Below are 27,838 nucleotides of genomic sequence, written 5' to 3' on the forward strand. Positions count from 1 at the left end.
AATTAAGTTGTTATAAATAAAATTTTAAAAAAAACGTGTACATAAAAGTGGATACCATAATGATTATATCTTAAAACAAAGGTAAAATTATGTATAATCATACCTGATAATTTTCTTTCCATTAATCATAGCTGATCAATCCATAGACTGGTGGGTTGTGTCCATCTACCAGCAGGTGGAGATAGAGAGCAAACTTTTGCCTCCCTATATGTGGTCATGTGCTGCCGGAAACTCCTCAGTATGTCGATATCAAAGCTCCATCCGCAGGACTCAGCACTTAGAGAATTACACCCACGAAGGGACACTCTGCCCAGCTCACCACCGCCGAAACGGGGGAGGGGAATTAACCCAGCTCATCCCCACACAAGTGGGGGAGGGGAATCCGTCCAGCTCATCCCCGCGGAGCGGGGGAGGGACACCACACCCGCCGATGCGGGGGGATCTGGCTTATCCTGCAACCGCAACCGCGGGAGAAGCTGACTGACCCTAACACCGCCGAAGCGGGAGGGGTACAAAGCTGCCCTACAGCCGCACGAAGCGGGAGGGAGTGCCGGCAGAATTTATGTCTCAATCCAGCCCCGTAAAACGGAGGGGAGAGGAATGCAGCAGCTCACTGTAACACAAACTCGTCTCAACTCTTGAAGAATCCAAGTGAAAGAACTTGAACACGAAGTCTTTCTGAAATAACTGAAGACTAAACTTGAACCTGAAATGCAACCAGAATAAAAACAGAACAGATATCTGGGAGGGGCTATGGATTGATCAGCTATGATTAATGGAAAGAAAATTATCAGGTATGATTATACATAATTTTACCTTCCATATCATCAAGCTGATCAATCCATAGACTGGTGGGATGTACCGAAGCAGTACTCACCCAGGGCGGGACATTGAAATCCCTGACCTCAACACTGAAGCTCCAAACCGGGCCTCCGCCCGTGCAGCCACAGTCAAACGGTAATGCTTGGAGAATGTATGAGCCGAAGCCCAAGTTGCCGCCTTGCATATCTCTTCCAAGGAGACGGATCCGGCCTCTGCCATCGAGGCCGCCTGAGCTCTAGTGGAGTGAGCCTTCAGCTGGATAGGCGGCACCTTCCCCGCGGCCACATAAGCCGCTGCAATGGCTTCCTTGACCCATCTTGCCACTGTAGGCTTAGCAGCCTGCAGACCCTTACGAGGACCTGCAAACAGGACAAACAGATGATCCGATTTCCGGAAATCATTGGTCACTTCCAAGTATCTGAAGATGACTCGTCTCACATCCAGATATTGAAGAGCAGAGTACTCCTCTGGGTAGTCCTCCCTACGAAAGGAAGGGAGACAGAGCTGCTGATTCACATGGAAGCGAGAAACAATCTTGGGCAGGAAGGAAGGCACTGTGCGAATAGTCACTCCTGCCTCAGTGAACTGCAGAAAAGGCTCTCGACATGAGAGCGCCTGGAGCTCGGAAACTCTTCTGGCTGAAGTGATAGCCACCAAAAAGACTGCTTTCAACGTCAGGTCTTTCAGAGATGCCCTCGACAAGGGTTCAAAAGGCGGCTTCTGCAATGCTCTTAGCACCAGGTTGAGATTCCACGCAGGCACCACTGAGTGCAGAGGAGGGCGCAGGTGATTAACTCCCTTGAGAAAGCGCACCACATCTGGCTGCGAAGCCAGGGAAGCACCCTTCAGGCGGCCCCTGAAGCAAGCCAGGGCCGCTACCTGGACTTTAAGGGAACTGAGCGACAGGCCTTTCTCCAGACCTTCTTGCAGGAACGCCAACACTGAAGAAATTGGAGCAGTGAAGGGAGAAAGTGAGCCTGCTTCACACCATGCTGCAAAGATACGCCAAACCCTGGCGTAAGCAGTAGAAGTAGAGCGTTTCCTCGCTCTCAGCATAGTGGCGATGACCTTGTCTGAGAAGCCCTTCTTCCTCAGACGCTGCCGCTCAATAGCCAGGCCGTAAGACCAAAGGGAGAGGGATCCTCCATCACCACGGGACCCTGATGTAACCGGCCCTGCTCCACTGACAGCCGCAGAGGATCGTCGACTGAGAGCCTGATCAAGTCCGCATACCAGGGACGTCTGGGCCAATCCGGACCCACCAGGATTACCCTGCCGGGATGCTTTGCCACCCGGTCTAGCACCCTGCCCAACATGGGCCAGGGCGGGGAACACATAGAGGAGCTCTTGTGTCGGCCACTGTTGGAGAAGAGCATCTACTCCCAGGGATCGAGGGTCCCGTCCTCTGCTGAAAAAGCGCGGCACTTGGCAATTGGCCGATGACGCCATCAGATCTAGGCTCGGCTGGCCCCAGCGCTTCGTGATGTCCAAGAACGCCTGAGCAGATAGTTGCCACTCTCCGGGCTCCAAGGTATGGCGACTGAGAAAGTCCGCCTTGACATTCATGACTCCGGCAATGTGGGCCGCTGAAAGCTGCTCCAGGTTCGCTTCCGCCCACTGGCAAAGACTCATAGCCTCCTTGGCTAGAGGGGCGCTCTTGGTACCTCCCTGGCGGTTGATATAGGCCACAGCCGTGGCATTGTCCGACAGGACCCGTACAGGCTACAACACCAGTACCGGGATGAACTCCAATAACACCAACCGAATGGCTCTGAGTTCCAGGAGGTTGATAGACCACTTGCCTCTGCAGGAGACTAGAGCCCCTGCGCTGTCCTTCCCAAGCAGTGGGCTCCCCAGCCCATCAAAGAGGCGTCTGTCGTGACGACAATCCACTCCGGGGTCACCAGAGGCAATCCTGCAGACAACTTGTCTGTCTGCGTCCACCAGCTCAGCGCCTTGCGCACTGCTGGGTCCACGGGAAGGCGCACAGCATAATCCTCCGACATCGGAGTCCAGCGCAGCAGCAGAGATAGCTGTAGTGGTCTCATATGAGCCCTGGCCCAGGGCACTACTTCCATCGTGGCCGTCATAGAGCCCAACAGCTGCACGTAGTCCCAAGCCCGAATAGGAGAGGCTACTAGGAACTAGTCCACCTGAGCCTGAAGCTTGACAATCCGATTGTCTGGCAGGAACACTCTGCCCACTTGGGTGTCGAATCGAACTCCCAGATACTCCAGGGACTGAGTCGGGCGCAGCTGGCTCTTCTTCCAGTTGATGATCCATCCCAGGGAGCTCACAAGAGCAACTACCCGGTCCATAGCTTTGCCGCACTCTGCATAAGAGGGGGCTCGGATCAACCAGTCGTCCAGATAAGGATGGACTTGTACTCCTTCCTTTAGCAGGAAGGCCGCTATGACCCCCATTACTTTGGAAAAGGTCCGCGGAGCAGTAGCCAACCCGAAAGGGAGGGCTCTGAACTGGAAGTGTCGTCTCAGGACTGTAAAACGCAGAAAGCGTTGGAGAGGAGGCCAGATGGGAATATGCAGGTACGCTTCCTTGATGTCCAAGGAAGCCAAGAACTCTCCTGCCTTCACTGCCGCTATAACAGAGCGGAGAGTCTCCATGCGAAAGTGCCTCACTTTCCAGGCCCGATTGACCCCTTTGAGGTCGAGGATAGGCCGGACAGAACCTCCTTTCTTTGGAACCACAAAGTAAATGGAGTAACGTCCCTTGCCAATCTGATTTTTTTGGCACCGGAACGACCGCATCCAGGCGGATCAGGTTGTCCAAGGTCTGCTGCACTGCCACAGCTTGACCGGAGACTTGCAGGGAGAGAGTACAAACCCGTCTCTTAAGGGTTGGCAGAACTCTAGCTTGTAGCCGTCTCTGATGACTTCCAGCACCCACGCGTCTGAAGTTATAGTGGTCCACTCGCCCAGAAACGAGGACAGCCGTCCTCCAATCTGCACTGGGGCGTGGACCAAGGCCCCGTCATTGGGTACGAGACCCTGGGGGAGGACCGGAGGGAGCACCTCCGGGACGGCGGTCTCTGCGAAAGGAATGCTGCTTGGGGGAGAAATTCCTCTTGAAGGAAGAGGGGGCAGAGGAACCCGACTTGCCCGGGCGGTACCGACGGGCTTCCAGCAACCGTCCTCTGGAGGTACCGGGACGAGTACTAGCCCGAGCCCTGACCTCTGGTAATTTCTTGCCCTTAGACGTGCCGAGATCGGTCACGATTTTGTCCAGCTCGACCCCAAAGAGCAGCTTGCCTTTAAAAGGCAATCTAGCCAGGCGGGATTTAGAGGCGTGGTCAGCAGACCAATGTTTCAGCCAAAGCCACCGCCGCGCAGAGACTGTCTGAGCCATGCCTTTAGCTGAGGCTCTCAAGACATCATACAGCAAGTCTGCCAAATAGGCTAAGCCCGATTCCAGGGCCGGCCAATCAGCCCTCAAGGAAAGATCCGAGGGGGAAGCCTGCTGCACCATAGTCAGGCACGCCCTGGCCACATAGGAGCCGCAAACTGAGGCCTGCAAACTTAAAGCAGCTGCCTCAAAGGACGACCTTAAGGCCGCCTCCAATCTTCTGTCTTGGGCGTCCTTTAGGGCCGTGCCACCTTCCACCGGCAACGCCGTTTTCTTAGTCACCGCAGTGATTAAAGAATCCACGGTAGGCCACAGATAGGCCTCACGTTCACTCACAGCCAAAGGATAGAGGCGGGACATAGCCCTAGCCACTTTAAGGCTCGTTTCCGGGACATCCCATTGAGCCGCAATTAAGGTGTGCATGGCATCATGCACGTGGAAGGATCTAGGCGGGCGCTTCGTCCCCAGCATAATGGCAGAGCCAACAGGGGCTGAGGGAGAGACGTCCTCCGGAGAGGAAATCTTCAAAGTGTCCATGGCCTGTAAAAACAGGTTGGGCAAATCCTCTGGGCTAAAAAGCCGCGCTGCAGAGGGGTCATCCGCTCCATCCGAGCGGGGATCTATCTCCTCCAAGGAATCCGCAAAGGACCGTTGGGAGACCTCAGACACGCTGCCCTCATCTACATCGGAGGAGACAAAGTCCTCCAAGGCCTGGAAATCAACCCGAGGGCGTTTACCTCTGGGAACCTCAACCTCTTTATCAGAAGAGGGAGCAGGGGCAGCGTTTTGCATGAGGAAAGCCTGATGCAGCAGCAAAACAAACTCGGGGGAGAAACCCCCCAGACTGTGCACTTCCGCAGCCTGGGCAACAGCCCTAGACGCACTCTCAACCGGCGCTCGCAATAGCGGGGGAGAGACATGCTGCGCATCCAAAATGGCGTCCGGCGCGAAACTCCGCGAAGGAGCCGCGCGGGAAGAACGGCGCTTAACTTTAGCCGCTTGTGCCGTCGCCCAAATTAAGGGCGTTCATGGCATTAATGTCTCCAACCTCAAGGGCGGCCCACGAAGAAGCCATCCGAGCCGCGTGGCCGGCCAAGATGGCGGAGGCGAGGAGCGGGGGATGGGCGTTTATGGCGGGAAAAAACCGCCACGCCGGAGGAACGACCGGGACATTCATCGGTCACTAAACTGTCACCCATCAAGGGCGAATCAGGTTGTAAAACCCCCGCATCCCCTCTAGAAGCGACCCTTTGCGCCCTCGCCCTCCGACGCCATATGCCACGAGGAGAAGAATCGGGGAACCCCCTGCCCGCTATAAAAAGGTAAAATTACCTGCTTGCCGCTCCGAGCTGTAACGAACTGGTGTCCCAGTGAGTAGCTGCAATGAACGTTTAAAGAAACGTCGAATTAAACGCCTTTAAAGACATTTAAAATTTTTTTTTTTTTTTTTTTTTTTTTTTTAAACGGAGCCAGCGGGAGGGGGGAGAAAAGGAGGGACCTGGCACCACCAGGTTTGCACTTGCTCAAAAGAGCCCTCAACCCCAGGCCTCAACAAAACCTAAGGATTAGGCTTGGAGGCCTAGCCAGAGCTGCTGCTGTGTGTGACCACCACCTGCTGAGATAGAGAACATACTGAGGAGTTTCCGGCAGCACATGACCACATATAGGGAGGCAAAAGTTTGCTCTCTATCTCCACCTGCTGGTAGATGGACACAACCCACCAGTCTATGGATTGATCAGCTTGATGATATGGAAATTACATACATCATTTGAATGAAAGCCTAAACTAATACAGTAGGCCTCTGATTATAAGGACTATCCCTCTGCAGGGGATGGTCCAGATAATCATAAATTAATTGGACATTCCTTTTTGAAAAGAGAATATACTTAGAGTTACGTTGACCATTATTTTTTGTTTTCAGTTATAAATGGAAAAAAATATCATTTGTGATATTATAACTTTTTACTGTATATCAGGCATATGATAACTGATACAGAGATTATGATAAAAAATGGAAAAAGATAAGGAACAGAAGCAATCCGGAAAATTGGGCATTCAGATAATCGGCGTTCTACTGTACTATACTGACACAAACAGACTGAACCACAAAAAAAGGAAGATCCATATGCAACATATGTATTAGAAAATGGTGAGGATGATTAATGACATACCCTGTCACCATAAATAAATTACGACAAGCAGTGCCAAAGTGGACCAAATATTACATTTCATATTAAAACAGAAAAAGGCAAATGTTTAAAGATTATCAATCAATACTCTCGATTAAAAAAAAACCCCCCACAGTGGTCAGGAAATAACAACAAAATAGTGCACTGCAATAGTACTGAAGACCGAAACGGAACACCTACCTCCATAGTGGCTACTGATGTTAAAACCCACAACGGTTTGACTGTAAAAATAGATACAGCAAAAGTGCCATAAATAAACAACATATGGATGCTTTATCACGCAAAGTCATCCAACTTAATCATTTAAAGAATAGTCACTTACCATAATGATACAGCAGCGTCTCCTCATCAAATAGACACAACCTTTGAATACGGCAATGCGCCGCACTCTATATAGCTCAATGTCAAGGTCATATAAACAGCGAGAGTTTGAAAATATAATCAAATTAATGATTGGATAACAAATTTAAGTCTAGCGCCACCAAAAGGAAAACAATAAAGAAAAACAAAGAAACGCAGAGACCGAAATCATTTACTGCCAAAAAAATCCTGGCATTTGGAAACCCACAACCACAATGACATCACGTTGCACGTCAGCTATGTGCTACAATGCGGTTCAATTACAACACTATGCGTTCCAGCCTTGCACTGTTAAAACACTATATACTAGTCTCTTACATAACCTTATTAAAAAGCGGAGCACAACTTTTGCAATATATTGCATTATATTAATCTAAAAGCAAGCAAAATTATAATTACTGTAAAAACAAAGACGTGAAACACTAAACACACAAATTATTTTCATCATCTCTAAAGAGTATAATATACACCATAAAATTGAATATAAAAAATAATATATGAACCCATAAACAAAAGACGTAATCTAGCATGTCAGCTGTTCACTACAATGATGGTCAATTACATCATTATGCTTTTTACCAAACTGTTTAGTAAAGATATCGTTATGAACTGGTCACTTGTGTGTTCTTTGTTTACAGGGAATAAAAACCTGAACAAAAAACATAGTACAATGTGGCTATAAAAGACAAAAAACAAAAAACAAAATAAAGACCTACACTACTATTCAAAAAACAAAAGAAAGTGCTGCAAAGCCAAATATATTAAAAGTCAAACGCCAAATTATTGCCAACATCTTCAAAAGACATCAGACTGTAATATAAACATAAAAGCAAACACCACAAAGATAGGTGTCCCATATCACAAAAATAGAGATCTGTCTGCATATTTAGACCTCCTGGTGACAGGGTACTTAATTTAAAATAAATCTGTTCCATTCTAAGCAACTGGACCTCCTCTCCAAGACTTCTTGAAGATTGCAAAAATGCAAAATTTATAATCTTCAAACTTATGACCTTTAAGCACTGAATGTTCTAACCGTTTATCCTTGATTGACCTTTTCAATGCACTTTTATGCTGTATAATTCTAATATTAAAATCTGCGCTTTGTTTTACCCACATATGCCAAACCACATGAACACAGCAGCATATATCACATTCTTTGTTTTACAATTAGAAAATTGCTTAACAAATACAGTTTTACCGGATAATGGTATACAAAACACGTCAGTCTTCATATTAACAAAACAAACTGAACATGAGCCACATTGGAAATGGCCCAAAGCTAATTTCTTTGTACTAGATTTAACCATAGGCAAAGTTGAAGGCACAAGTGAATCTCTGAGATTTCTTTCCCGTTTATAAGCTATCACCATCTGTTTATCCTGTAATGGGGCAAGACCCTGTAATATATGCTGATGCTTTTTAATAATATTAATTTGTTTGGACAGTGGTGTAAACGGAAGTGTACAAACTACTTTCTCACTGGTCTTTCTATTCACTGGTTTAAGTAAATCTGCTCGTGAAAAACTAGAAGCCTTTTGATATTTCTCAATACAGGTTCTGGGGTAGCCTTTTTCCTTGAACCTTTATTTTTTCATATCAGAAGAACTTTTCTTATAAATCTTAGGTTCTGAACAGTCTTTTTTAAATGAAGAAACAGCTATAAGATAAATTAGATGTACTATGGCAGTTCTTAAAAACTAAAACTGTATTCACATCAGTTGGTTTTTGGTAGACATTTGTGATAAATCTACCACCATTAATCCTAATATCAATGTCTAAAAAAGCTATATGTTCTGTACTATATTTAATCTGAAAATGCAAATCATCATCAAGGTTATTCAGCCATTGGTGAAATTGATATCAAGCTCATATATTGTGTACCTTTCTAAATAAGATCATCTATATATATCTTTTCCACAAACATATGTATTCCTCAAATATATTAACTGAAAGATGCTGCTTCTCAAAATATCCAACGTACAAATTACCTAAGGATAGAGTCATTGTAGCACCCATGGCTGTGCCTTTAATCTGTTGGTAATATTTTCTATTGAATGCAAAATAATCATTTTTAGTCAAAACTAAGGTTGCCAACTTGATCACAAATTCGGTTGGTACCCTAAGAAGAAAATCTCTATCCGTAATGGTTCCTCTAATAACCTCAATGGTCTCCATTTGGGTAATGTTAGTATAAAGGCTTTCCACATCTGTGACTAGAATCATATCTGTAATACATATCATGATATCCAAAATATTAATCACGTCTGCAGAGTCGCGGATGTATGATGGAATTTGCTAACAAAGGGATGTAAAAATTTATTGGTAAAAACAGATAATGGTGGCTCCAAAAGAGATTCACAAGCAGACTCAATTGGTCTACCTGGAGGAGAGGTGAGTGATATAGACAGCAGGAAACAGGGTCTTCTACTACCAACAAATCTGCTTCTTTTTGAGTGAGAAATTGGGCCTGTCTGCCTAAATTCACCAATGATTTATAATTTGTTATTTAAGAGAAGCTGTAGGGTCAATTCTGAAGCACTTTGTAAAATGTTTTATTGTTGAGCTGTCTAGATATTTCTGTAATATAGACTTCCCTATCGATGACTACCACCGCACCGCACCATCTGCTGGTTTGATATTAGGATCCTCACATAATGATTGCCATATTCTCATCTTTTGACATATTGTAATACGCACGTTTAGTAGTAGTATTCTTAAGCTTAGCCAAATCATCTAGAACTAAAGTTTCAAATGTTTGGATTAAATGATGAGCATTGCCTGGTGGTAACCATTTGCTATGTTTCCTAACAATAGACGCATCAATTGTATTGGTGTGGTCTTAAAAATCCATAATCTTATGGGGTTTTTTAAAACAGTGCCCACCCCTTTGTTTTTACAATAATTATAATAGTTTTGCTTATTTTTAGATTAATATAATGCAATATATTGCAAAATTTGTGCTCTGCTTTTTAGTAAGGTTATATCAGAAAATAGCATATAGCGTTGTTTTTGATTAAACAAGGCACGACTGGAACACATAGAGGGGCATAATCGAAAGGGACATCCAAGTTTTTTTTTTTTGAGGACGTCCTTGCAAAACGTCCCGATGGAGGGGCGGGGAAACCCATTTTATCGAAACAAGATGGACGTCCATCTTTCATTTCGATAATACGATCAGGGACGTCCAAATCTTGAAATTTAGGTTGTCCCTAGACTTGGTCGTTTCTGATTTTCAGCGATAATGGAAACCAAGGACATCCATCTAAGAAATGACCAAATGCAAACCCTTTGGTCGTGGGAGGAGCCAGCATTTATAGTGCACTGGTGCCCCTGACATGCTAGGACACCAACCGGGCACCCTATGGAGCACTGCAATGGACTTCATAAATTGGTCCCAGGTACATAGCTCCCTTACCTTGTTTTGCCAAGCCCCCCAAAACCCACTACCCCCAACTGTACACCACTACCATAGCCCTTACAGGTGAAGGGAGGCACCTAGATGTGGGTACAGTGGGTTCGTGGCGGGTTTTGGAGGGCTCGCTGTTTCCTCCACAAACGTAACAGGTAGGGGGGAGATGGGCCTGGGCCCGCCTGTCTGAAGTGCACTGCACCCACTAAAACTGCTCCAGGGACCTGCATACTGCTGTCACGGACCTGAGTATGACATCTGAGGCTGGCAAAAAATATTTTGAAAGATATTTTTTTTGAGTGGGAGGGAGTTAGTGACCACTGTGGGAGTAAGGGGAGGTCATCCCTGATTCTCTCCGGTGGTCATCTGGTCATTTTGGGCACCTTTTTGCGCCTTGGTCGTAAGAAAAACACGACCAGGTAAAGTCGCCCAAGTGCTCATCAGGGACGCCCTTTTTTTTTCCATTATGGGTCGAGGATGTCCGTGTGTTAGGCACGCCCAAGTCTCGCCTTCGCTACACCTCTGACACGCCCCTTTGAACTTTGCATTTCCTCACAGCTGTATCCGGGGTGACTCCAGTTCCACCCCGATCTTCCCAGGGCCCTCGCTCCAAGTGCACAGAGTTTCCAGGTGGTTTTTGACTAGGATCAGGCGATCCTCAGGGGGAGGAATGCTGGCTTCGGCCTAACCCCTGGTAAGCCTTTCCTCAGCTGAGAGGTGCCCAGCTCTACCACCGGCTGCCTTTCAGGTGCTGTGGAGGACTTGCAGCTCATCTGCATATCCTTACAGCCTTCTCCGGGGTGACACCCAGGTCCACTCCGATCCACTCAGGGCCTCCGCCCTAGGTGCCCAGCGCTCCCACCACGTGCTGTGGAGGACTTGCAGCCCTTCTGCATTTCCTCACAGCTGTATCCAGGGTGACTTCAGTTCCACCCCGATCTTCCCAGGGCCCTCGCTCCAAGTGCACAGAGTTTCCAGGTGCTTTTTGCCTAGGATCAGGCGACCCTCGGGGGAGGAATGCTGGCTTCGGCCTAACCCCTGGTAAGCCTTTCCTCAGCTGAGAGGTGCCCAGCTCTACCACCGGCTGCCTTTCAGGTGCTGTGGAGGACTTGCAGCTCATCTGCATATCCTTACAGCCTTCTCCGGGGTGACACCCAGGTCCACTCCGATCCACTCAGGGCCTCCGTTCTAGGTGCCCAGCGCTCCCAACCAGGTGCTGTGGAGGACTTGCAGCCCTTCTGCATTTCCTCACAGCTGTATCCGGGGTGACTCCAGTTCCACCCCGATCATTTATCGTCCCCCTGATAAGTCCCTTTCATCCTTTCTCAGTGACTTTGACGCCTGGCTTGCCTTCTTCCATGATCCTTCCTCCCCCTCTCTCATCCTTGGTGACTTTAATATTCCTGCTAATGATCCTTCCAACTCTTATATTTCCAAGTTACTCGCTTTAACGTCCTCCTTTAATCTCCAACTATGCTCCAACTCCCCCACTCATCAAAATGGTCACTGTCTTGATCTCATCTTCTCCTCCAACTGTTCACCCTCTAGTTTCCTTGCCTCTGATCACCATCTTATAACTTTCACACTTAAATCTCCTCCCTCCCAGTCCCGTCCTATCTTATCTAATTTATCTAGGAATCTTCACGATATTGACCCTTCATCTCTATCCTCCCATGTTTCAAACCTCCTCTCTACTGTGGCACCATCCACGTCTGTCAACGAGGCTGTTTCTTCTTACAACAATACTCTATCCTCTGCCTTAGATACTCTTGCACCTTTGATGACCCGCCCTGTAAGGCGTACAAAACCCCAACCTTGGCTGACTTCTAATATCCGCTACCTACGTTCCTGTACCCGCTCCGCCATACGCCTCTGGCGGAAATCTCGGGCCCTTGCTGATTTCTTACACTTTAAGTTCATGCTGACCTCCTTCCAATCTGCTCTTTTACGTGCCAAACAGGATTATTATATCCAACTGACCAACTCTCTCAGCTCTAATCCTCGACTTCTCTTCACCACACTGAACTCTCTCCTCAAGGTGCCCCCTCCCCCAACTCCCCCTTCATTATCTCCTCAGACCCTTGCTGAATTCTTTCACAACAAGGTTCAAAAGATAAACCTTGTTTTCTCTACCTCACCACCTCTCCCCTCCACTAGTCTGTTCCCCTCTCTCTCCTTCCCCTCATTCTCTTTCCTCCTTTCCTGAAGTTACTATTGAGGAAACTACACTTCTCCTTTCTTCCTCAAAATGTACCACCAGTTCCTCTGATCCCATTCCCACCCACCTTCTTAATGCCATCTCTCCTGCTCTTATTCCTTTTATCTGTCACATTCTCAACCTCTCACTTTCCACTGCGACTGTCCCTGCTGCCTTTAAACATGCTGTGGTCACACCTCTCCTTAAGAAGCCTTCACTCGACCCTACTTGTCCCTCTAATTACCGACCCATCTCCCTCCTTCCTTTTCTCTCCAAATTACTTGAGCGTGCTGTTCACCGCCGCTGCCTTGATTTTCTCTCCTCACATGCTATTCTTGACCCACTACAATCTGGTTTTCGCCCTCTCCACTCAACCGAAACTGCGCTACCTAAAGTCTCCAATGACCTATTACTGGCTAAATCCAGAGGTCAATATTCCATCCTCACTCTTCTTGATCTTTCCGCTGCTTTTGACACTGTCGATCACAGCATACTTCTCGATACCCTGTCCTCACTTGGACTCCAGGGCTCTGTCCTTTCCTGGTTCTCTTCCTACCTCTCCCTCCACACCTTTAGTGTTCACTCTGGTGGATCCTCTTCTACTTCTATCCCTCTGCCTGTCGGCGTACCTCAGGGTTCTGTTCTTGGTCCCCTCCTCTTTTCTATCTACACTTCTTCCCTTGGTTCATTAATCTCATCCCATGGCTTTTCCTACCATCTCTATGCTGATGACTCCCAAATCTACCTTTCTACCCCTGATATCTCACCTTGCATCCAAACCAAAGTTTCAGCGTGCTTGTCTGACATTGCTGTCTGGATGTCTCAACGCCACCTAAAATTAAATATGACCAAAACCGAGCTTCTCATTTCCCCCCCAAACCCACCTCCCCGCTCCCCCCGTTTTCTATTTCTGTTGATGGCTCTCTCATTCTCCCTGTCTCCTCAGCTCGAAACCTTGGGGTCATCTTTGACTCTTCTCTCTCCTTCTCTGCTCATATCCAGCAGATTGCCAACACCTGTCGTTTCTTTCTTTACAACATCCGTAAAATCCGCCCCTTTCTTTCTGAGCACTCTACCAAAACCCTCATCCACACCCTTGTCACTCTACCAAAACCCTCATCCACACCCTTGTCACCTCTCGTTTAGACTACTGCAATCTGCTTCTTGCTGGCCTCCCACTTAGTCACCTCTCCCCTCTCCAGTCGGTTCAAAACTCTGCTGCCCGTCTCGTCTTCCGCCAGGGTCGCTTTACTCATACTACCCCTCTCCTTAAGACCCTTCACTGGCTCCCTATCCGTTTTCGCATCCTGTTCAAACTTCTTCTACTAACCTATAAATGTACTCACTCTGCTGTTCCCCAGTATCTCTCCACACTCGTCCTTCCCTACACCCCTTCCCGTGCACTCCGCTCCATAGATAAATCCTTCTTATCTGTTCCCTTCTCCACTACTGCCAACTCCAGACTTCGCGCCTTCTGTCTCGCTGCACCCTACACCTGGAATAAACTTCCTGAGCCCCTACGTCTTGCCCCATCCTTGGCCACCTTTAAATCTAGACTGAAAGCCCACCTCTTTAACATTGCTTTTGACTCGTAACCACTTGTAACCACTCGCCTCCACCTACCCTCCTCTCTTCCTTCCCGTTCACATTAATTGATTTGATTAGCTTACTTTATTTATTTTTTGTCTATTAGATTGTAAGCTCTTTGAGCAGGGACTGTCTTTCTTCTATGTTTGTGCACCGCTGCGTACGCCTTGTAGCGCTATAGAAATGCTAAATAGTAGTAGTACTTTTCCTATTGCTGCCATGATTTTGTATCAGTCTTGGAATTGTTGGATTTAATAAAGATTTAATTATGTCATTGACTATGATCAACCAATGAATAAAAGTTAATTGCTTAAAGTAGAACATGAGTAAGACACAAATTGGATAGCTAGATAAAATCATATGTTTTTCTTTTACAAAGTCTTGTTTGATTGATGGTGTGGAAATTCAGTTTGTACAAAAGATTAGGTCTCTAGGTGTCATGCTTAACTCATCTCTACCATGTACAATCAGGTTAACAAAGTGATTAAGACATTTTTTTTTACAAGCTAAAAGCTGTTAGATGTTTGAAAGACTTTCTAACTGTGGACAATTTCCAAAGCAAAGTATGTTATGCCTTATCTTGACTACTATAACGGCTTATCAATAGGTATCCCTACGTACTATTTGAAATTTTTATAAGTCGCTCAAAATGCTGTCGCAAGTGTGATCACAGGACTTTCTAGATATGATCCTGCGGATCGGGGGAGGAGAGGCAAAGCAGTCAGATCGTGGCCCATGCATAAAGGAGATGGCAATAGAAAGGAGCAGGAGGAGGGGTCATGTGATGACTGCTTCCTGAGCAGCAGCAGGAAGGGAGAGCTCCCCAGACTTCTTTGAAAAAACCGGATGATTTTCCACCCCGAAGATCAGCAAGAGTGACGGAAGGGACAGAGAACAAAAAGAAAGCATTGGAGGAAAAACCAGGCGAGGGACTGGCCGGTATGCCCACAAGAAACCAGGGTGGCCTAAAAAATATAGCCGCACCAGCATGGAAAGCAAGCAAGATGGCGCTGACTCCTGAGCATGCAACTGGCGCGGAGAAAAGTGCGGGCGACTGGGCCAGAGAATTATTATCGACGGTGACAGTGGCGCTGGAAGACCGCCTAAATAAAATTCACTCCACAGTCGAAGAAATTAATGAAAAATTTGATGCGCAAGCAAATAGATTAACGGAAGTGGAGCGACACGTAATGGTGCAGGAGGAAACAACGCAAAGCATGGCAGATCAGATTGTAGCCCTGCAAAAGGAAGCTGCGGCGCTTAAAGAACAAGTGGAAGAGCAAGAAAATCGAAACTGCCGCAATAACTTACGGGTGGGTGGGATTGCCCGAAATGGTAAAAGATGCAGACCTTTATAAATTCCTTAGTGAGTGGCTGCCAACACAACTGGGCCTTGACGGGAGAGAGGGAGCATGGCAATGTGACCGGGCACACAGAATAGGAGCCCAAAGGGAAGGAGAAGGCAAACCCAGAACAGCAATCGCGCATTATACCAACTGGCGAGAAAAAGAAGCGTTGCTGAAACAGAGCTGCTCGGGACACTCACAGCTGCAGTATGAGGGGCAAAAAATTTGTTGTTTATTGACTACTCCTCATTGGTGGCGCAAATGAGAAGAGCAATGGCCCCCACATGCACCCAACTGTATAACAAGGGCATCAGATTCTCGCTTCTTTTTCCAGCAAAATTGAGAGTGTGGCACGAAGGGAAGACCTTGATGTTCTCGGGAGCGTCGGAAGCCAAGATGTTTATGGACGGATTAAATCGGGAGACTCCACGAAAGCAAAATCAGTGACAGAGACACTATTACAGTGGAAGAGAGCGAATGGACAGATATATTTGGCATCTCTCTGATTTGGATTACAATTAGTTTAAACAAGGCCTAGTTGGAAGGGCCTGGCAAGGATGCCTGGTAACTCTCTGATGCAGAACAGCTCGGAGGGGACCAGAGCGGAGGAATATGGAAAAAAAACAAACAAACAAAGACTCCACAGACTAGTCACATGTCAGTTTAATGGGGCTAACCATGAAAGGAGTGGAAAAGTACTTTGCAGATTTGGTGAGGAACAGCGAGACAGAAGGGCATGCAACAGACTTTATGTTGGCGATGCTTTGAGAAGCTAGTACCACTCATATACTAACACTCCCTTGATGTAGCGGACTGACTCCTACATTACAGCTGGAGAAGCCAGAAATGTGAGACCTGAATCTGAAGAGTCACTGGGAGTTCATAAGGACGTTATGTATTAGACTGTTTGGTTTGTTTAGACTGTTGTGGGGGCTTAGTTTAATTAGCTAAGGGGTGGGAGTAAGGGTAAAGAACGAGGGGGGATCTTTAATGATTGCTTCTTGCTGTTTGACAAAGGGAAGGGGAAGGTTTGACGAGGAGGAAGTTTCTATTGGTTTATAGGGGAGGGGGAGAGGGGATGGGCAAGGGGGCAAGTGGGAACTGCGAGCATAGAGGGGGAGGGGTCGGTAAGGGGGGAGATAGTCTGCAGGGTAAGCATAAGGGATATCAATTCTTAAGAGAAGTACTCAAGGAGCTAAATGGTTTCTGGAGGGCCAGGCTGGGAGGTCCTCTGGGTGGTAAGGATAGGTTCTATGGGGGATATGGGCAAATGCATATGGGATGGTTAACCTAAAGATTATATCTTTGAATGTGGATGGAATTCATTCCCCAGTCAAACGCACTAAAATACTATATTGGATAAGACGGATGGGTGCGGACATCGCTTTTCTTCAGGAAACGCATTTGTCTAGCTCTGAACATGAGAAACTGAAGAGGGGGTGGGTGGGAGAAGTGGTATATTCTTCCTTTACCAGCAGGAAACGGGGAGTGGCCATACTTTTCCACAAACAACTACCTTTAAACATTCATAAAGTGTTACAGGATAAGGAGGGCAGATATGTCATCATCATAAGAGAACTCTGGGGACAAAAACTGAGTTTTGGTAACATCTATGGTCCTAATGTGTATAATCACAAATTTTTTTCAGATATCGTAGTAAGGGTGGCCGCTTATCCACAGTACCAATTGATCCTGGGAGGGGATTTTAACTTCCTGGCAGACTCCACTATCGATTGTAAACCAGCAAAGCCAAAAAGTAAGGGCTGGCAATTTTTTGACGTATCATTTAGAGCTAGTGGATATTTGGGGAACACTACTCCCTCAGGAGGTAGATTTTACATTTTTCTCCAACCCACACAACACATACTCCAGATTAGACTATTTTCTTATATCATCACAGTCTTTGTTCCCGATAGCGAAGGCAGCGCATACTTGATACCACATTATCCGATCATTCGGCTATATCATTATCCCTAGCATACACAGCGGGAGGTAAGGAGAGGGTGTGGAGGTTTCCCCCTTCTTTGTATAGGGATGTTAAGTTTAGAACCTATTTAAAAGAGAAATGGGAAGAGTATCAAAATTGGAGGTGAACCCAATTATTTTCTGGGAGGCAGCTAAGGCAGTGAAGAGGGGCCATGTTTTGGCTTACACCGCTGGAAAAAAGAAAAAAACGGAAGCGGAATTGCTAAGGCTTTCCACTGAATACCAGACAGTTCGCAGACAGCATGTGGGAAGTGTAGCCACAGAGCATAAGGAAAAGCTGATAAGAGTTACGGAAACGCATTGATCAGCTGCTTAACACGCGGGCTGAGCGAGATATTTATTATCAAAGATTTAAACTATTTCAATGGGGAAATAAGGCTGGGAGGCTCTTGGCTAACTTAGTGAGACCATATAGAAAGAGACAGGTTGTGACCTCAATTCGGGATAGGGAAGGCCGTTTATATCATCAGGACCACCAAATACAGCGCCAATTTGTACAATACTACAAGTCTCTTTATGCTGAGAGGGAGCTAGACATAGGGCAGAGGGATTCTGTTTTCGAGAATCTTCCGGTGCCCACATTCACAGATGATCAAGTGCAACGGGCTGAGCGCCCCTATAGCAACGCAGGAAGTACGCCAGGGAATAAAGGCGCTGAAATTAACTAAAGCTCCAGGCCCGAATGCTTACGGCCTAGAATATTATAAACTGCTAATGGAGGAGGTGTCTGGACCCCTGGCAAGTATGTTTAATAGTCTGACCGAGGGGGGAGATGGAGGGCATAATAACCCAAACCTTGCACATATTATACTATTACCTAAACCAGGAAAAGACCCTGGGCAAGTGGGATCCTACCGGCCAATTTCCTTATTAAATCAAGACGTTAAACTCCTAGCAGCCATATTGGCTAAAAGAATGAATCTCTCTCTGGCCGGTGCCATTCAGGAAGATCAGGCAGGCTTCGTCCCCAGCCGATATGCCTCAATGAACCTCATTAGAGCATTTGCGGCAATACATACATACACAGGAACCGGAGGGAGAGAAGCCATAGCTGGCTTAGACATGGAAAAAGCCTTTGACAGTGGAGGAGTGGCCTAGTGGTTAGGGTGGTGGACTTTGGTCCTGGGGAACTGAGGAACTGAGTTCGACTCCCGGCACAGGCAGCTCCTTGTGACTGTGGGCAAGTCACTTAACCCTCCATTGCCTGCCGCATTGAGCCTGCCATGAGTGGGAAAGCGCGGGGTACAAAAATAAAAAAATAAATAAAATATCGTAGCAATATTTATTTTGGGTGATGGAAAAATTTGGGATAAGAGGTAGATTTATTGAATGGGTCAGGACTCTATATGCCAAGCCTAAAGCCAGGCTCCTGATCAATGATTCACTAACAGAAAGCTTTCATTTAAAGAGGGGAACGAGACAGGGGTGCCCCTTGTCACCGCTTCTTCTGGCTATTGAGCCCTTGGCGATAAAAATCAGACAGAGTGATAAGATTAAGGGTCTCCAGGTGGGGGGGAGGGAGATCCAAGGTAAAATTATGTATAATCATACCTGATAATTTTCTTTCCATTAATCATAGCTGATCAATCCATAGACTGGTGGGTTGTGTCCATCTACCAGCAGGTGGAGATAGAGAGCAAACTTTTGCCTCCCTATATGTGGTCATGTGCTGCCGGAAACTCCTCAGTATGTCGATATCAAAGCTCCATCCGCAGGACTCAGCACTTAGAGAATTACACCCACGAAGGGACACTCTGCCCAGCTCACCACCGCCGAAACAGGGGAGGGGAATTAACCCAGCTCATCCCCACACAAGTGGGGGAGGGGAATCCGTCCAGCTCATCCCCGCGGAGCGGGGGAGGGACACCACACCCGCCGATGCGGGGGGATCTGGCTTATCCTGCAACCGCAACCGCGGGAGAAGCTGACTGACCCTAACACCGCCGAAGCGGGAGGGGTACAAAGCTGCCCTACAGCCGCACGAAGCGGGAGGGAGTGCCGGCAGAATTTATGTCTCAATCCAGCCCCGTAAAACGGAGGGGAGAGGAATGCAGCAGCTCACTGTAACACAAACTCGTCTCAACTCTTGAAGAATCCAAGTGAAAGAAGAACTTGAACACGAAGTCCTCCTGAAGTAACTGAAGGCTAAACTTGAACCTAAAATTCAACCAGAATATAAACAGTACAGATATCTGGGAGGGGCTATGGATTGATCAGCTATGATTAATGGAAAGAAAATTATCAGGTATGATTATACATAATTTTACCTTCCATATCATCAAGCTGATCAATCCATAGACTGGTGGGATGTACCGAAGCAGTACTCACCCAGGGCGGGACATAGAAATCCCTGACCTCAACACTGAAGCTCCAAACCGGGCCTCCGCCCGTGCAGCCACAGTCAAACGGTAATGCTTGGAGAATGTATGAGCCGAAGCCCCCGTTGCCGCCTTGCATATCTCTTCCAAGGAGACGGATCCGGCCTCTGCCATCGAGGCCGCCTGAGCTCTCGTGGAGTGAGCCTTCAGCTGGATAGGCGGCACCTTCCCCGCGGCCACATAAGCCGCTGCAATGGCTTCCTTGACCCATCTTGCCACTGTAGGCTTAGCAGCCTGCAGACCCTTACGAGGACCTGCAAACAGGACAAACAGATGATCCGATTTCCGGAAATCATTGGTCACTTCCAAGTATCTGATGATGACTCATCTCACATCCAGATATTCAAGAGCGGAGTACTCCTCTGGGTAGTCCTCCCTATGAAAGGAAGGGAGACAGAGCTGCTGATTCACCTGGAAGCGAGAAACAATCTTGGGCAGGAAGGAAGGCACTGTGCGAATAGTCACTCCTGCCTCAGTGAACTGCAGAAAAGGCTCTCGACATGAGAGCGCCTGGAGCTCGGAAACTCTTCTAGCTGAAGTGATAGCCACCAAAAAGACTGCTTTCAACGTCAGGTCTTTCAGAGATGCCCTCGACAAGGGTTCAAAAGGCGGCTTCTGCAAGGCTCTTAGCACCAGATTGAGATTCCACGCAGGTACCACTGAGTGCAGAGGAGGGCGCAGGTGATTAACTCCCTTGAGAAAGCGCACCACATCTGGCTGCGAAGCCAGGGAAGCACCCTTCAGGCGGCCCCTGAAGCAAGCCAGAGCCGCTACCTGGACTTTAAGGGAACTGAGCGACAGGCCTTTCTCCAGACCTTCTTGCAGGAACGCCAACACTGAAGAAATTGGAGCAGTGAAGGGAGAAAGTGAGCCTGCTTCACACCATGCTGCAAAGATACGCCAAACCCTGGCGTAAGCAGTAGAAGTAGAGCGCTTCCTCGCTCTCAGCATAGTGGCGATGACCTTGTCTGAGAAGCCCTTCTTCCTCAGACGCTGCCGCTCAATAGCCAGGCCGTAAGACCAAAGGGAGAGGGATCCTCCATCACCACGGGACCCTGATGTAACAGGCCCTGCTCCACTGACAGCCGCAGAGGATCGTCGACTGAGAGCCTGATCAAGTCCGCATACCAGGGACGTCTGGGCCAATCCGGACCCACCAGGATTACCCTGCCGGGATGCTTTGCCACCCGGTCTAGCACCCTGCCCAACATGGGCCAGGGCGGGAACACATAGAGGAGCTCATGTGTCGGCCACTGTTGGAGAAGAGCATCTACTCCCAGGGATCGAGGGTCCCGTCCTCTGCTGAAAAAGCGCGGCACTTGGCAATTGGCCGATGACGCCATCAGATCTAGGCTCGGCTGGCCCCAGCGCTTCGTGATGTCCAAGAACGCCTGAGCAGATAGTTGCCACTCTCCGGGCTCCAAGGTATGGCGACTGAGAAAGTCCGCCTTGACATTCATGACTCCGGCAATGTGGGCCGCTGAAAGCTGCTCCAGGTTCGCTTCCGCCCACTGGCAAAGACTCATAGCCTCCTTGGCTAGAGGGGCGCTCTTGGTACCTCCCTGGCGGTTGATATAGGCCACAGCCGTGGCACTGTCCGACAGGACCCGTACAGGCTACAACACCAGTACCGGAATGAACTCCAATAACACCAACCGAATGGCTCTGAGTTCCAGGAGGTTGATAGACCACTTGCCTCTGCAGGAGACTAGAGCCCCTGCGCTGTCCTTCCCAAGCAGTGGGCTCCCCAGCCCATCAAAGAGGCGTCTGTCGTGACGACAATCCACTCCGGGGTCACCAGAGGCAATCCTGCAGACAACTTGTCTGTCTGCGTCCACCAGCTCAGCGCCTTGCGCACTGCTGGGTCCACGGGAAGGCGCACGGCATAATCCTCCGACATCGGAGTCCAGCGCAGCAGCAGAGATAGCTGTAGTGGTCTCATATGAGCCCTGGCCCAGGGCACTACTTCCATCGTGGCCGTCATAGAGCCCAACAGCTGCACGTAGTCCCAAGCCCGAATAGGAGAGGCTACTAGTAACTAGTCCACCTGAGCCTGAAGCTTGACAATCCGATTGTCTGGCAGGAACACTCTGCCCACTTGGGTGTCGAATCGAACTCCCAGATACTCCAGGGACTGAGTCGGGCGCAGCTGGCTCTTCTTCTTCCAGTTGATGATCCATCCCAGGGAGCTCACAAGAGCAACTACCCGGTCCATAGCTTTGCCGCACTCTGCATAAGAGGGGGCTCGGATCAACCAGTCGTCCAGATAAGGATGGACTTGTACTCCTTCCTTTAGCAGGAAGGCCGCTATGACCCCCATTACTTTGGAAAAGGTCCGCGGAGCAGTAGCCAACCCGAAAGGGAGGGCTCTGAACTGGAAGTGTCGTCTCAGGACTGTAAAACGCAGAAAGCGTTGGAGAGGAGGCCAGATGGGAATATGCAGGTACGCTTCCTTGATGTCCAAGGAAGCCAAGAACTCTCCTGCCTTCACTGCCGCTATAACAGAGCGGAGAGTCTCCATGCGAAAGTGCCTCACTTTCCAGGCCCGAATGACCCCTTTGAGGTCGAGGATAGGCCGGACAGAACCTCCTTTCTTTGGAACCACAAAGTAAATGGAGTAACGTCCCTTGCCAATCTGATTTTTTGGCACCGGAACGACCGCACCCAGGCGGATCAGGTTGTCCAAGGTCTGCTGCACTGCCACAGCTTGACCGGAGACTTGCAGGGAGAGAGTACTAACCCGTCTCTTAAGGGTTGGCAGAACTCTAGCTTGTAGCCGTCTCTGATGACTTCCAGCACCCACGCGTCTGAAGTTATAGTGGTCCACTCGCCCAGAAACGAGGACAGCCGTCCTCCAATCTGCACTGGGGCGTGGACCAAGGCCCCGTCATTGGGTACGAGACCCTGGGGGAGGACCGGAGGGAGCACCTCCGGGACGGCGGTCTCTGCGAAAGGAATGCTGCTTGGGGGAGAAATTCCTCTTGAAGGAAGAGGGGGCAGAGGAACCCGACTTGCCCGGGCGGTACCGACGGGCTTCCAGCAACCGTCCTCTGGAGGTACCGGGACGAGTACTAGCCCGAGCCCTGACCTCTGGTAATTTCTTGCCCTTAGACGTGCCGAGATCGGTCACGATTTTGTCCAGCTCGACCCCAAAGAGCAGCTTGCCTTTAAAAGGCAATCTAGCCAGGCGGGATTTAGAGGCGTGGTCAGCAGACCAATGTTTCAGCCAAAGCCACCGCCGCGCAGAGACTATCTGAGCCATGTCTTTAGCTGAGGCTCTCAAGACATCATACAGCAAGTCTGCCAAATAGGCTAAGCCCGATTCCAGGGCCGGCCAATCAGCCCTCAAGGAAAGATCCGAGGGGGAAGCCCGCTGCACCATAGTCAGGCACGCCCTGGCCACATAGGAGCCGCAAACTGAGGCCTGCAAACTTAAAGCAGCTGCCTCAAAGGACGACCTTAAGGCCGCCTCCAATCTTCTGTCTTGGGCGTCCTTTAGGGCCGTGCCACCTTCCACCGGCAACGCCGTTTTCTTAGTCACCGCAGTGATTAAAGAATCCACGGTAGGCCACAGATAGGCCTCACGTTCACTCACAGCCAAAGGATAGAGGCGGGACATAGCCCTAGCCACTTTAAGGCTCGTTTCCGGGACATCCCATTGAGCCGCAATTAAGGTGTGCATGGCATCATGCACGTGGAAGGATCTAGGCGGGCGCTTCGTCCCCAGCATAATGGCAGAGCCAACAGGGGCTGAGGGAGAGACGTCCTCCGGAGAGGAAATCTTCAAAGTGTCCATGGCCTGTAACAACAGGTTGGGCAAATCCTCTGGGCTAAAAAGCCGCGCTGCAGAGGGGTCATCCGCTCCATCCGAGCGGGGATCTATCTCCTCCAAGGAATCCGCAAAGGACCGTTGGGAGACCTCAGACACGCTGCCCTCATCTACATCGGAGGAGACAAAGTCCTCCAAGGCCTGGAAATCAACCCGAGGGCGTTTACCTCTGGGAACCTCAACCTCTTTATCAGAAGAGGGAGCAGGGGCAGCGTTTTGCATGAGGAAAGCCTGATGCAGCAGCAAAACAAACTCGGGGGAGAAACCCCCCAGACTGTGCACTTCCGCAGCCTGGGCAACAGCCCTAGACGCACTCTCAACCGGCGCTCGCAATAGCGGGGGAGAGACATGCTGCGCATCCAAAATGGCGTCCGGCGCGAAACTCCGCGAAGGAGCCGCGCGGGAAGAACGGCGCTTAACTTTAGCCGCTTTGTGCCGTCACCCAAATTAAGGGCGTTCATGGCATTAATGTCTCCAACCTCAAGGGCGGCCCACGAAGAAGCCGTCCGAGCCGCGTGGCCGGCCAAGATGGCGGAGGCGAGGAGCGGGGGATGGGCGTTTATGGCGGGAAAAAAACGCCACGCCGGAGGAACGACCGGGACATTCATCGGTCACTAAACTGTCACCCATCAAGGGCGAATCAGGTTGTAAAACCCCCGCATCCCCTCTAGAAGCGCTCCAGCGATCCGGGGAGCGACCCTTTGCGCCCTCGCCCTCCGACGCCATATGCCACGAGGAGAAGAATCGGGGAACCCCCTGCCCGCTATAAAAAGGTAAAATTACCTGCTTGCCGCTCCGAGCTGTAACGAACTGGTGTCCCAGTGAGTAGCTGCAATGAACGTTTAAAGAAACGTCGAATTAAACGCCTTTAAAGACGTTTAAAATTTTTTTTTTTTTTTTTTTTTTTTAAACGGAGCCAGCGGGAGGGGGGAGAAAAGGAGGGACCTGGCACCACCAGGTTTGCACTTGCTCAAAAGAGCCCTCAACCCCAGGCCTCAACAAAACCTAAGGATTAGGCTTGGAGGCCTAGCCAGAGCTGCTGCTGTGTGTGACCACCACCTGCTGAGATAGAGAACATACTGAGGAGTTTCCGGCAGCACATGACCACATATAGGGAGGCAAAAGTTTGCTCTCTATCTCCACCTGCTGGTAGATGGACACAACCCACCAGTCTATGGATTGATCAGCTTGATGATATGGAAATAAATTTATTCGCGGATGATATCTTGCTTTACTTGCAGGATGCTTCCACTCACCTGGACCAGGCACTCCTTTTAGTAAAGGACTTCTGAGGTATTTCAGGCCTGAAAGTAAACTGTGATAAATCGGAACTACTCTTATTATCAGGTGGTTCGCACAGTGCAGGGCATGGGAACTTTCCTATCCCATCAGTGAAACAGTCTATGCGATATTTAGGCATACATTTGAGCACTAATGTACAGGTGGTGTACAAGAAAAACATACTGGACCATATAGATAAGATCAAACAACTCTGCGGGAGATGGAAAGACCTTCCGCTCTCCCTGTATGGGAGAATAGCTTTGGTTAAGATGGTCTTGCTGCCGAAATTATTATACCCAATTCAAGCAATGCCCATATGGATTAAGAGGCAGGATGAAAGGTCCTTCAGATCAACCATTCGATCCTTTATATGGAGGCAAAAGAGGGCTAGACCAGGACACTGTGTGCTGATACGCAACAAGGAGAAGGGGGGGCTCCATTTACCTGATATTCGTATGTACAATGTGGCAGCCCTAATGCGTTTCATCTTTGAGGGTATTGGTGGACGGGCAAAATTTACGCCGACACAGTGGTGGGAAGGCTGGTGTTCCCCACACACATTTATAAACTTACTGCACATGCCTCCAGGGTTGGGCACAATTACAAACAGACAGTGTAGCTTCCTGACTCCAATACGCTCAGCCTGGAAATGGTGGAGAAATAGGCAAGCAAAAAGCCCGCTGGCATCACCCTTCCTAAAGATGGTGGGATTAGTGGATTTCCCGGCAGGCATGGGACCCTCAATATTTAGGAGCTGGGCAAAAAATGGGTGTGCAACATGGGGGGGATTTGGTATCTCCAAACAGTAATACTTTTTTATCTTTTGCACAGGTGAAAGAGAGATGGGGGGGTCTCCAATAGTCATATGTTACAATATATGCAAGCCCGGCACTACTGGCAAACGGTGTGGGGGAAGTATGGGGATCAATGGTCATATGGTACTCTGGATAAGATGATACTAGGTCTGCCCCCGGAAGGAAATAAGTTATCTAACTGGTACAAGATGCTGAAGCTGACTATACCAGCAATGCGAGAGGATAATGCGGTTTCTAGATGAAACAGGGACTTGGGCACGCAGTATACTCAGACCCAATTTAATGCTCTTTTTGTGATCTTAGCTGAAATGGTTAAATCTGCGGAATGGCTACATAGGACATATATCACCAGAGAGAAAGGGACAATAATGAAATTATGGGACTCGGATAAATGTACCAAGTGTCAGGCCAGTGTGGGTACCTATTTACACACTTTTCTGGAATGTCCCAAACTGAATCTGTGGAATGAGATCTTTAAGATACAAAATAAGGTGCTTCAAACCACAGTAGATTGGTCTTCCCAATCCTTAATGTTGGGAGATCAGACAGACCTGATTGAGCAGGGGCTTTCTCAACCACAAAGGAGATTTTTGTATATGACTAAACTGGTAGCTAAAAATGTTATACTGCAGTTTTGGACTAGCGTGGAACCGGTGCTGTATCAATGCTGGTTGAACAAAATACTAGAATTGGCACAGCATGAGAAGTTATTATATAAACATTCCCCACACATAGATAACAGGCAATATGCACAATTGTGGCAGAAGCTTGAAGATTTGATATCACATACTGATTCAGGGGGTGGAATAATTTCACTTGCAGACGGGTAGGGAGGGAGGAAGGGTAGGGGGGCCTGGAGGGGCGGGCAGGGTAGGAGGGATACGTTTGGGTGTTGCTCTTTTTTCTTTGAATGGTACAGTATATAGGGTCTTGAAGGGGGGAGGTGGGTACAGTTGGGAGGGGTAAAAAAATAAAAAAAGTCAGTGTCGTCATGAGTGATGGAGGGGACATGTACATCTTTATTCAGAATATAAATGTTGTTCATAGCAATGGTGTTTTTTGTATATAACTGAACAGAACACATGCATGTACTGCACTGATGCTAATAAACATAATTTAAAAAAAAAAAAAAAAAGGAGCAGGAGGGAACGCCGCAGGGCCCCTGGAAGCACGAGGCCCTGTGCAACCGCCCCTGCCTAAGACCGGCCCTGTTACCTTCAGTACAACACTGGCTGCCCATCTGCTTAGAATGCACATCTACAACTAATACAGAATATAGCTATCAAGCTTCTTCATAAAGTGACTCGCTAAGACCATGTACCGAACAACCAGCCTTTCCCTTTCCTCAATGCTTTTCCTGTACCTTCTCTTGAATAGTGCTCTCAGTTATCATTCTGGTTGTCCCTTCGTTTTCTAAATTACAGCTGAATTCCTCCTGCTCAACAGCTTTTTGCAGTTTTGTCGCCACCCATTGGATCCAAAACTCACCCTGCAAAAAGATTTCCCAAATGTGTCTTATTGACCTCACAGTCAGTTTAATTTCCAGGATATTCACAATAGATATATAAGATACATTTGGATACACCCATACTTATTCAGGATATCCTGGAGAATAGCTAATTATATATCACTCTGCAGCTCCTCAGTATTTCTCCACTCTTCTCTCCCTATACTCCTCTCCAGGAACTCCATTCACTGGGTAAATCTCTCTTATTTGCACCCTTCTCCTCCACCGCTAACTCCAAATCCCGTTCCTTTTATCGTGCTGCACCATATGCCTGGAATAGACTTCCTGAGCTGGTATGTCAAGCTTCATCTCTGGCTGTCTTCAAATCTAGGCTTAAAATGCCACCTTTTTGATGCTGCTTTTCACTCCTAACCCTTACTCACTTGTTCAGTACCCATATTTTATCATTCCCACCTTAGTAATTCCTTTATGTCTTATTTGACCTGTTTGTCTGTCCTAATTAGATTGTGCTCTGTCGAGCAGAGACTGTCTTTTTATGTCTAGTGTACAGCGCTGTGTATGTCTAGTAGCGCTATAGAAATGATAAGTAGTAGTAGTAACTTCAAACGCTTCATAGACAGCAGGTTGATATCACTTTGCTGCAGGAAACTCATCTTTCATCTGTGGAACATAAATTTCAGAAATGGTGGGTGGGCAAAATAGTAGAATACCTGGCGGTGGAACTGGAAGGCTGGGGTGCTTACTCTTTTTAATAAAAAGCTTGCAGCATCTCATCTTCCGCACCCTGGTACAGTCAATGATAAT

At 48.3% G+C, this 27,838-nt stretch overlaps 1 protein-coding gene across 4 annotated transcripts in view; it reads right to left on the reverse strand.

Moving 5' to 3' along the window:
• The window catches only part of MPZL1 (myelin protein zero like 1), a 135,668-nt gene that overhangs the window by 69,578 nt on the left and 38,252 nt on the right, over positions 1 to 27,838 (reverse strand). The gene's annotated exons all lie outside the window — the stretch shown is intronic.

This window comes from Microcaecilia unicolor, chromosome 5, assembly GCF_901765095.1.
Source record: "Microcaecilia unicolor chromosome 5, aMicUni1.1, whole genome shotgun sequence".
NCBI lineage: Eukaryota > Metazoa > Chordata > Amphibia > Gymnophiona > Siphonopidae > Microcaecilia > Microcaecilia unicolor.